We start from the raw sequence: 12,704 nt of genomic DNA, 5'->3' as shown, positions 1-12,704 counted from the left end.
AGGTTGAATATGCTTCGAGTTGAGCGCGTTCGAGTTGCGCTCCATGGCAACCCGGAAGTAATGGAGCGCGTTACTTCCGGGTTTCGCCGCTTGCGCATGCGCAGATGCTCAAAATGACGTCATGCGCAGAAGCGGCGAAAAGCAACACGTGTGTTGGCGTGCCGTCGCTGGTTACGTTTGCTTCTAGATCCAAATGGGGCTCCGGAACGGATCCCGTTCGCATCTAGAGGTACCACAGTATAAGATAAAAAACAAATAAAATAAAGCCTACATAGAGTAACAGTGTTTTGTGTTGTCGGCTCCTGTGATGTAAGTCATGGGCCCCGCCTGCTACCTAAAATATCACTGGAAGATGTTGGACTTTTTGGAGCTAGCCGACCTGACTGGAAGGATCCGCGACCAGAAAGAAGAGGAAGATCAAGAAGATTGGAAGAGATTTAAGGATTATTTGAATAAATATTGTAATATAAATAATCATAAGTCACTTGAAAGTACCAGATAGGCCTAGGATTAAATTAGGATGTGATTGTGAGTAAGTTAGATTTAGAATAGTAGGAAATGGGAATAAGATAGTTAATTGCTGGAATTAATTTTAGTTAAGAATGTTATTGGAGAGCTGTTACCTGCAGATATAATGAAATTCAAAAGGGAGGGATCTGAGGAGGTCAATTAACAATGTAAGAGAAATTGGGTTTTTTTCTTTAAGGGATAGGTGTTTAAGATCCCATTTTGGCTTTTGTTTTTGTTCAACATTGTATTGTGTTTTCTTTGTGTGTATTCTTTTCTTTTTTCTATGTCATATTTGTTATAACTGTGGGAAAATTATTTTTTAAAAATTGGGGAAAAAATAAAATCACTGGTTTGCTCATTTCTATATATAGGGTGTCTGCATTCTGCATGGACTGGTTCCATGGCAACATGTGCCAGTGGCTTTAGATACCTATTAGGTCCAGAAATTACCACATACTGTACCATATATTCAACACAAAAAACTAACAATTGTTGACAAAGGACAGCTGGACATATAAAGGGCCCCATTACCTTCAGTAGCTTAGGACTTCCTCAAACCTAAATCAGGCCCTGGAGATTTCAGTCGCCAACCTGGTATCCAGAGATCTCCACATGGCCACAACTGGACCAGCACCTGGGGAATGCTTTGCAGAAGTTTTGTTCCCAGTGCTGACTCTCATGCCCATTTTGGGGCACCGCATGAGATCGTGGCCCTGAAAAGGCACTTTTTTGGGCGAGATTTCAGCGTGAAATTGTGCGAGATTGCGGCAACCAAAATGGCCGCCGTGCTCTCGTGGAAAAATAGGGTGTCCCATTTTCCCCCAGGACGCTTGCAGGGTATTGGGCTCCCATATGCACAATACATTTAAAGCATCACCACACCACTTTAAACAGTTACAATTTCCCCAAAAATTGGTTTAACAGTTAATCTTTCTTTCCAGGGAACTTTGGGAATTGTAGCTCTGTGAGGGGAAATGGGGGTCTCCTAGCAACTCTCAGCACCCTTAACAAACTGCAGTTCCCAGGACTCTTCCGGGGGAAGCTATGACTGTTTAAAATACGATACTTATTTATATGTGTAAAGGTAAAGGTAAAGGTACCCCTGCCCGTACGGGCCAGTCTTGACAGACTCTGGGGTTGTGCGCCCATCTCACTTAAGAGGCCAGGGGCCAGCGCTGTCCGGAGACACTTCCGGGTCACGTGGCCAGCGTGACATCGCTGCTCTGGCGAGCCAGAGCCGCACACGGAAACGCCGTTTACCTTCCCGTTGGTAAGCGGTCCCTATTTATCTACTTGCACCCGGAGGTGCTTTCGAACTGCTAGGTTGGCAGGCGCTGGGACCGAGCAGCGGGAGCGCACCCCGCCGCAGGGATTCGAACCGCCGACCTTTCGATCGGCAAGTCCTAGGCGCTGAGGCTTTAACCCACAGCGCCACCTGCGTCCCATTTATATGTGTAGTGCACCCTAATGGTAGCCAAGAGACAGATACTGATGAATTGGAAGAACAGAGATACGATGCCCCTTAATCAGTGGCTTGACAACAGGACATCATCGGCAATATATGAACAGACAGCTTATAGATGCAGACTTTGGATAAATGCAATGATATTTGGAATGAGTTTACAGAGGATATATTAGGTTATTGACAATTGTATGTGTATTAGAATAAGAATATACATACCTGTGTGGTAATGTCCGTCATTCTAGCCCACCCTTCGAAAAATTCCAGCAAAAAAATAACGTTGCACTTTGTGACCCAACCTGATGCAATTCAAGCACTGGTGGGATCCAAACAGGGCCCCTCACAAGCCGATCTTCATGACTGGACAGGCTTTGAGGAGAGAAGGAGGTCCTATAGTGTAGCACCCTGCTTGTGGTTAACGCTTAGCTGGAATGAAATATTCAACGCAGCAATAGAGAAATTAAAATAATAATTTATTTGTCAGACAAATAAATGAGAGGCACAGTGGTATATGGTTACCAAGCTCTGGCCTGGCCTCCTGCCGTTATGGCCAGCACTTATATTTCCTTAATCCAGCCCCCTTGCTCCTCCTGTGGCTGCCTCTGTCCAATCAGCCTGGTTGAAATTCCTATTGGCTGTTTGCTAGAACCAATCACAAAAGATACACCCATTTCCTTCTGTCCTTTTATGGGAATCAAAAAGCTATATATTCTATCTATAAATGACAAATAAGTAGTAATATATCTTACATGTGTCTCAACAAGGAACCTTAATTACCAGCTCACCTCTTGCCCTCCTTGCCCTATTGCCCTTCAAAACAGATAGTTAATCTTAAATTTTTATCTTAAACAGATGTCAAGGATCTTGAGTTCACATCATCATTGAAAGATCTCCTTCTTTTGGAGGTCTTTAAACAAAGGCCTGACAACCATATGTGTGCTCTAATGATGTTTCCTGCTTGGCAGGGGGGGCTGGGCTGATGGCCCCTGTGATCTCTTCCAACTATATGAAATAAGAATCTAGCATAAGGATTTAACATTTCTTGGTTTCTAAATCCTTTGCATAATTACATTTAAGCCAATATATTTAATACATAACATAAATAACCTTTTAAAAGGAAAAGAAATCTTAAAAGGATCTCAGTTTAAGAAAGAAACAACTTTAGAAAAGACTTCCCAAAATACTCCCTCCCTTTCTGCCAGCCAGATGCTCTTGGCCTTTTAACCTTAGGAAAATATGGCTCAAGTTTAATGGGAGGCACATGGTTTTATTTTACTATTTACCCACTCTTAATTATGTTTTTCTCTGCTTTTTTTATCTTCTGTAATATGTAGGGTCAGTGTAACCTTGGCTCTCAGCCTGTAATTCCCTTTTTACGACTTTGAGAATTGTTTTCTGCTATAAATCAGGGGGCCCCCTTGTCCAGGAGGATAAACATCTTGCCAAGGTTCTTAGGCAGCTGGTCTTCTGCCTGGCATTTAACATTTGAAAATCTTTAAGCTCATTTTAATATACAGGAATTTTAAAATATAAGCTTTGATTAAAAATGCAGGCTATGATTAGATGCCTCAATAGGTGATGAGGAACTATATGTAGGTGACTAGGCATACGATACGATAATCTTTATTGTCATTGTCCCATACAGAACAATGAAATTGGGGAAAAAATCTACATAAGACATTCAAAACCAACAAGCCTGCTATCCCAGCTATCCCAACCTGGTTAGCCCCATAAAAACTCTGATACCCCATTTTTAAAATACAATACACCCCCATAGAGACTCCTTAGGTAAAGGTAAAGGGACCCCTGACCATTAGGTCCAGTCGTGGCCAACTCTGGGGTTGCGGCGCTCATCTCGCTTTATTGGCCGAGGGAGCCGGCGTACAGCTTCTGGGTCATGTGGCCAGCATGACTAAGCCACTTCTGGCGAACCAGAGCAGCGCATGGAAACATCGTTTACCTTCCCGCCGGAGCGGTACCTATTTATCTACTTGCACTTTGACGTGCTTTCGAACTGCTAGGTTGGCAGGAGCAGGGACCAAGCAACGGGAGCTCACCCTATCATGGGGATTCGAACCACCAACCTAGAGACTCCTTACATTGCGTTTAAAACCAAAATCGCATTTGGATAGAAACTCTTTCTCAGACGGCTACTCCTAGTCTTTATAACCCGGTACCTTCTTCCAGAAGGCAGAAGCTGCTGAAAGAGATCGTTTCCGGGGTGCGTACTATCCTGCACTATCTCTGCAGCTTTCTTAAAGCACCTGGAAGCACAGATTTGATCCAAAATGATTTCTCCCTTCCTCCAGCAGCCCTTTGCATCTCTGTGCTGCCCGTGAAGGAAGGGAATAACTCTCCCCCAATCATAGCATAGTGTCATTGGTCTTGTCCCCTGCTAGTGGAAGGAATCTGTGCCAACTTTTAAAAACCTGCTGAAAACTTCTATTCTGCCAGGCCTATGCATAGGCTAGTATGTAGGGCTGGGCAATATATTGATATATCGTCCAAAACTGGTTTGAAGTCCGTATCGTGATAGCGGTTTCTTAATTTTTGACCTGGCAATATTTCGTGAATCACAATTGTGTGTGTGTGTGCCCTATGCAAAAATCACAATGTGGGAAAAACTGGGAAGCAAACCAATGCTTCTCTTGATTCCTTCAGCCTGTTAACTCTGCTTGCTCAGGCTTCCCCTGCCTAATGTTGGGTGCAGCAACTCACCAGAGCAGGTCGTGGCAAAAATCACGATGCAGGAAAAACCGTGAAGCCAGCCAATGCCTCTACATAGCTCCGTCCTTATTTCAGACACTGTGATATATTGGTATATTGTCTAGATGGTGATATATCAGGATGTTGAAAACCAGATATCACCTTAGCCCAACTAGTAGGATGTGTCATCTTAGGGGGGGAAACTTAATTTTTGCAAATTTCTTCAGAGAGTGGTTTTGGATGTGAGGCATTCAGACATGCTATTATTTTTGTGCTCCAACAATATTTAGCTTGGTAAGTCTGCGTTTGATGAAGCAGCACATAAACTGCTTTCAGAAAACCAAAGAATTTTAATTTTACCTTCTGAAAATGCCATGCTAAATAATCATAATATAGAAGATAACTGTATGTATGTGGTAATCATTTTAAATGTTTTCTATGCAATTTTACACACATTTTACTTACCAAGCAAAACTAAATTATGCTATTTTCATCAAAATATCTTTTCAATTCCCAAGCCATGTTACAACTTTTTAGCATCCTTCATTTTTGGAATTTGAAAGTTGAAAAATTCAACAACACCTAGTAAGCCAGGTCTATACAGGCATTTAAGAGTCCATCCCTTACAGTGAGCTTCTGAAGTTTGTTTTTAATTCTTTTGCTCTTGTTTTTAATTTTTTTATTATTTCACTGTGTGGTTTTATGCTTTTATTTCATTGTAAACTTCTGTGATATATTTCTATGATACAGTGGTGTGTGTGGGTGTGTGTGGGTGTGTGTGGGTGTATATATATATATATATGTCAGTACTGTCAGGACTCCCAAGTCCAGCCATGATTTTGACACCGACAAATAGGGCAGGAAGTCACCAAGCCAAGGCTATCTCATACTGAGCCCAACAACCAGAGCCCCCCCCCCCCCCAGACCCAAGGACTCTGGATTGTGGACCCCAGAGACTGCAGCCCTCAAACCTCATTCCACTGGGCGGGCGGTGTTCTCACTGTGCATCACTGATCCAGCTCACCAACACAACAAGTGTGCACCACGTGAGATTATGGAGAAATACCAGAGGACTTGGCCCCAAAATGAGAGGGCATCCATTTAAGTTTCTGCACTTTTTTTGCAGAGAGGCAGAACCTAAAACGGGTAGTCCAGCCCAGTTAGCACAGATGGGCCCTTTTAACAACAACAACACACTTTTTATTAAAGATGTTCGGATGTTCATCATCAATTCACCCACACACCCCACGTACCCTTAGCTCCCACCTTAAAAAGGGGGGTTTTTACTAAAGGTTTTCTTGTATAACAAACTTTAAGAGTCAGAAGTCAGGTAGACCAAAATTTTAATAAGGAATGGGGAAGATTTATAACTTATCTTAAAGACCATTGTAAACAGTTAAAATTGTTAGTAGGATTGAAATATCACTTGTAGTTTAAGGTTGAATTCTGGACATAGTGGAAGAGGTAGAGAATTTGGATTATCATAAAAGGTGTAGGAAGAAATGATTAATAATAGGAGGGGAGGATGGAAGTCCAGGAGATTCCTTGGAATCTTATTTTTATTATTTATGTTGGATATATCTCTGTAAAATTTTAATTTGAAAAACCAAATAAATTTTCAAAACAAACAAAGAAAAGTACACATAGTGTCTCCACTTTCAATTCATTGAGTATTTTTTGCAGTTCATTCGCATTCTATATGAGATTCTGTCATCATATACATTATGCAGTTGGGGGGAAAGGGAGGAGAGATGGGGAAAGATTGTGATCCTTCGTTCTATTGTGCAGTATTTGCACAGGGTTTTTGTGACAGAATCACGTGGGTAGGTCATTATATATACAGTGGTACCTTGGTTTACGAACTTAATCCGTTCCGGAAGTCCGTTCTTAAACCAAAGCGTTCTTAAACCAAGGCGTGCTTTCCCATAGTAGCGGAGGACTCAGTTTACAAATGGAAAACACTCAACACGTTCTGCTTCCGAGGCAAAGTTCACAAACCAAAACACCTTCTTCCCGGTTTGCAGCGTTCTTAAACCAAGATGTTCATAAACTAAGCTGTTCTTAATCCAAGGTACCACTGTATATGCATTGTGAGAGATTGGCAGGTTCAAAGCTTGGTTGCTTGCGTTCAGTTGCTTGCAGTGTGGTTTGTTTGTATGGGGTAGCAGGGCATTGCTGAGTCAGATAAGCCATATCAATTTGTATGCTGTAGCAGGGGATAATCTTGCACTGTGTATGTGATACAGGGGAGACCTATCAGGAGTGAATATAGACCACTGGCACCAAAATGTATGAGAAACTGCCCTATTAGAAGAGTTAACCAACAGGTAAAGGTAAAGGGTGGGACACGGGTGGTGCTGTGGGTTAAACCACAGAGCCTAGGACTTGCCGATCAGAAGATCGGCTGTTTGAATCCCCACAACGGGGTGAGCTCCCGTTGCTCGGTCCCTGCTCCTGCCAACCTAGCAGTTCAAAATCACGTCAAAGTGCAAGTAGATAAATAGGTACCACTCCGGCGGGAAGGTAAACAGCGTTTCCATGCACTGCTCTGGTTCGCCAGAAGCAGCTTAGTCATGCTGGCCACATGACCCGGAAGCTGTACGCCAGCTCCCTCGGCCAATAAAGCGAGATGAGCACCGCAACCCCAGAGTCGGCCACGACTGGACCTAATGGTCAGGGGTCCCTTTACCTTTACCTTAAAGGTAAAGGACCCCTGGACGGTTAAGTCCAGTCAAAGGAGACTATGGGGTTGTGACGCCCATCTCGCTTTCAGGCCGAGGGAGCCAGCGTTTGTTCACAGACAGCTTTCCAGGTCATGTGGCCGGCATGACTAAAGCAATTATTGTGCAACAGGACACCATGATGGAAACCAGAGCGCACGGAAACACTGTTTACCTTCCCGCCACAGCTGTACCTATTTATCTACTTGCACTGGTGTGCTTTCGAACTGCTAGGTTGGCAGGAGCTGGGACAGAGCAACAGGAGCTCACCCCGTCACAGGGATTTGTTCTGCTGACCACCTGATTGGCAAACCCAAGAGGTTCCCTGTTGTAGACCGCAGTGCCACCCGCATCCCTGAAAGCAGGGTATTGCTGAGTCAGATAAGCCACATCAATTCATATTCTGTAATGGTGGAATTCTTGTGTGGTGTGTGTGATAAAGGGGAGACCTATCAGGAGTGAATATAGACCACTGGCACCACAGTGTATGGGAAACCACCCTATTAGAACAGTTAACCAACAAACAGAATGGCTCACTGGAGTCCAGATTCTTGTGGTTCGAGGACCCGACCCCCGCAAAGTGAAATGAAGACACCGGGACACGTGATATAAGGTTAATGGGCTAGAAAAGGCCACAACTTTATTGATTACAGCAATGAAAAGGTATTGGCTTAGGCATTGGATCGCAAACAGGTGGGTTTATTCACTAGTAGGTGGAGCCTGTTGATGCTAATCCAACTATAGGCTCACCCCTGATGTCACCGAGGGTCGTGCCATGGCCTCCCGCCAAGCAGGCTTCGGACAGAATACACGACCGCCAGATTCCTTTAACGGAATACCCCTAAAAATTGAAGGCATAGGCGATGGCCACACCTAGCACTTCGACACACCACAACACATTATTCCAATGCCTAACCTACCCACCAATACTACAGAAAGTTGTGACGATTGCTATGAGGTAGGCGAAAAAACCAAAAAGCCTAATGCCAAATGGAAAAAACTCCTACCAGGCCACCCCCCCCGGGCAACCAGGGCGACCAACCTAAGGTCCATAGCAAGGCCAATCACCTAAGACCTAACTCAAAGGGAGTGGAGGGTGGGTGACTCGCACAGGACGACGACGAGGAATGAGGCCGGGGAGAGGCTGGCGCTGCAGCAAAAGGCTGCTGGACACGCCCCCTCCGTGGCACCTGGTTGGATGGCCACCGGGGGGGGGGGCGTGAGCGCCAGCCAGGTGAGCTGGAGGCAGGGGGCAAACGCCCCCTGCTAGGAGCGGTGCTCGGGCTCCCGCCCACAACCACTCCCCTCTCTTTCAGGGAGGAGAGTCCTTGTCAGAATAAGTTGTCTGCTCCCTGGGCTCTGCCCAGGGTCCTACCTCCAATCCCAATTTCTTTATTTTTAAGAATCCTCTTCCTCAGCGACTGAACCTCGTCCATCCTCTTCTTCTGCCCCAGACTAACTGTTGGACTTACAGAGCTCCGCTTTGCCATGACTGGACAGAAACCAGCATTTTGAACTGGGCCTAGAAGTGGATTGAAAACAGGTGAAGTTGCCTATTAAGAAAGTCATGGGATTTATATTTTTTGATTTGATTTGATTTCAAAGCATCTACATGCTGCTTTGTGCTTCAAAAATCTCCAAGTGGGTAGGCAGATCCCAAAAGCTGGGTCCGATCAACATCTTCTGGACTGGCTGAAGTTCCCAGACGCTTTTCAACAGCAGCTTCAGGTAGCACTCATTGCACTAATCCAGCTGTGATCCAAGTAAGGCACATTAGCTGATCTGATTTCCTTATAACACCGGTCCTGAAAGACCTACATTGGCTCCCAGTACGTTTCCGAGCACAATTCAAAGTGTTGGTGCTGACCTTTAAAGCCCTAAACAGCCTCGGTCCAGTATACCTGAAGGAGCATCTCCACCCCCATTGTCCAACCTGGACACTGAGGTCCAGCACCGAGGGCCTTCTGGTAGTACCTTCACTGCAAGAAGTGAGGTTACAAGGAACCAGGCAGAGGGGTTTCTTGGTAGTGGCGCCCGCCCTGTGGAACGCCTACCCATCAGATGTCAAGGAAAGAAACAACTACAGTTTACCTCGGGTTAAGTACTTAATTCGTTCCGGAGGTCCGTACTTAACCTGAAACTGTTCATAACCTGAAGCACCACTTTAGCTAATGGGGCCTCCCACTGCCGCCACGCCATCAGGGCACGATTTCTGTTCTCATCCTGAAGCAAAGTTCTTAACCTGAAGCACTATTTCTGGGTTAGCGGAGTCTGTAACCTGAAGCGTATGTAACCTGAAGCGTATGTAACCCGAGATACCACTGTATCTGACTTTTAAAAGACATCTGAAGGCAGCCCTGTTTAGGGAAGTTTTTAATGTCTGATGTTTTATTGTGCTTTTAATTCTGTTGGGAGCCGCCCATAGTGGCTGGGGAAACCCAGCCAGAGGGGAAGGTATAAATAAATTATTTTATTTTATTTTATTTTATTTTATTTTATTTTATTTTATTTTATTTTATTTTATTTTATTTTAATTTAATTTAATTTAATTTAATTTTATTTATTTATTTATTTATTTATTTATTTATTTATTTATTTATTTATTTATTTATTTATTTATTTATTTCCCGCCCATCTGGCTGGGTTTCCCCAGCCACTCTGGGCGGCTTCCAACTGAATATTAAAAACAATACAGCATTAGACATTAAAAACTTCCCTAAAGAGGGCTGCCTTCAGTTGTCTTTTAAAAGTAAAATAGTTGTTTATTGCCTTGACATCTGCTGGGAGGGCGTTCCACAGGGCAGGCGCCACTACCGAGAATATTATTATTATGGTTGAGGGCAGAGAGGCTCATTGGGCAAAACTGGCTTAGTTGTCAATCCCTCACCACAAGGAATTCTGGGGAAAGTTGCTTTGTGAGGGGAATAGGGGTCTCCTAGCAACTCCCAGTACCCTTAACAAACTACACTTCCCATGAGTCTTTGCCGGGGGGGAGTCATGATTGTCTAAAGTGGTGTGGTCCTCCTTTAAATGTATAATGCAGGTGGAGGTACTGTCTTGTCTGATTTAAGCTTCAGTTTGTTTGCCCTCATCCAGATCATTACTGTCTGGAGCTGCCAGTGCTCAAACTGGGATCTTCAAGTTGCCCCGTGTGGCATGGAACATCTGTCTAGGACAGAAAGACACTCTCAAGCTCCAGACTAGCCCAACCTGCCTCACTGGTGATTGGACTCTCCTGGGCAGGAATGCGCCCATTCCTGAGCCACAAACCTTCCTGGGGCTGATGTATTCCTGCAAATTCTTTGGCTTCACTGTTCAGCCCTTTGCCCGGACGCTGAGGTCCAGCGCCAAGGGTCTTCTGGCGGTTCGTTCCCTCATTGCGAGAAGCAAAGCTACAGGGAACCAGGCAGAGGGCCTTCTCGGTAGTGGCACCCACCCTGTGGAACACCCTCCCATCAGATGTCAAAGAGATAAACAACTACCTGACATTCAGAAGACATCTGAAGGCAGCCCTGTTCAGGGAAGTTTTTAATGTGTGTCATCTTAGTGTATTTTTGGTCTTTGTTGGAAGGCGCCCAGAGAGGCTGGGGATACCCAGCCAGATGGGCGGGGTACAAATAATAAATTATTATTATTATTATTATTATTATTATTATTATTATTATTAGCTTGTTCCGTTGCTCTAACCCAGTTCCTCTGCAGTGCTGGTTTGGCACCTAAACATCTAACATAATCCCTGGAATATGAGGGAAAGCAAAGATGGCCCTAGGTGGCATTTGAAAACTATGTGAAAAAAGCCCTCCCCAAAATTCTGCATCCTATTTGCAGGCGGTGAAACTGGTGGAAATTCACCAAATATTCTCCAAATATTTATTCCCATGAGTTTCAGGATATCAAAGACAGACAGACAGACAGACAGACAGAAAGACAGACAGACAGACCAATGCAGTTACATTTCATGAAATGTACGACCTGCCAAAAAAATTGAAAAACATTTTCATGTATGCGACAACGGCCGCGAGAGGTCTGGTAACACAAGGATGGAAGACTGAAGAAACCCCAACTAAAGAAAAATTGGTGGACTATGCAGAACTGGCAAAATTGACATAAAAGCTACAGGACAAGGATAACTGTGACTTTAAGGATGAATGGGAACCTTTCACAAAGTATCTGAAGACGCAACAAAGCGAACTGGACTCCTTAGCAGGTTTTGAATAAACATTCACAATTTTTTTACTGATAATAATCAGGTAAACAGTTTGAGGATCTATACAACTTTGTAACATGCAGAAAACAGCATTATTGGAGAAACCAAAGACTGGAACTGAGGGAAGTCGGTGGGTGGGGTAGGGGGTGGGTTCTGTGGGGGGGGGAAATAGGAGGAAAATAAGGATATGTTTTTGGATAATATGTCTTGTTATAACTTTGAATAAAAAAAAATTAAAAAAGAAAAGAAATGTACGACTCATTGCTGCTTTTCCTAAAAAAACCACACACGCAGCAGTCTTCCAAAAAACCAAAACAAATGCAACTCCACATTTTTTTAAAAAAAAATCTGGTTTAGCTTGCTGGTGGCTGGCTGTGGTTGTTTCAGGGTCCCAAACCAGCCTGTGGCCTTCAAACTGATCAGCTGTATCCTACATAGTCCATAAGGCAGGTGTGGTCAACCAGGTGTCCTTCAGCTGTTTGGGTCTACAAATCCCATCATGCCTCGCTCTTGTTCATGCTGACTTGGACTGATGGGAGTGGCAATCCAAAACATCAGGAGGTCGTCTTCTCGTTACCCTGTCATAAGATATGAGATAGGATTTTAAAATTATGTCCCCCCCCCATATTATGCAATGAGATTAAGGAGACCTCCCCCCTCCTCAATCACAACCTCTTTTCCTTTCTATTCTACTCTATTTTAGTCCTCATTTCTGGTTTGCCAAGTTCCTTTCGCTAATCTTTAAAGTAGCACTCTCGTCTTCTCCACCAGATGGCAATATCGCCGCACTCAAGAAACAAAAAGTTTGATTATTCAATTCATCACAGAATCCACCTAGTGGCACTGTACCCTCCCAAATAAAATCTCACTGCAAATTCTCAAGGTCCTTCCTCTGGCTAGAAAGTGGACTGCACAACTGGGGGTTGTTGCTTTTTGAAAAATAACTTTTTTGTAACCGGTGTGCTTCCCCCCTTTATATGTTGCAATCCCCAAAGGATCAGGCATCTTGTCTCCAATAGTGGCTGACCAAATGCTGCCAGGATGTTCACAAGCAGAGCATGAAGACAACAGAGGAAGCATTCAGAGATATACTGCACTT

Source organism: Podarcis cretensis (assembly GCF_951804945.1).
Source record: "Podarcis cretensis genome assembly, chromosome: 13".
NCBI lineage: Eukaryota > Metazoa > Chordata > Lepidosauria > Squamata > Lacertidae > Podarcis > Podarcis cretensis.
Note: the sequence above shows the minus strand (reverse complement) of the source record.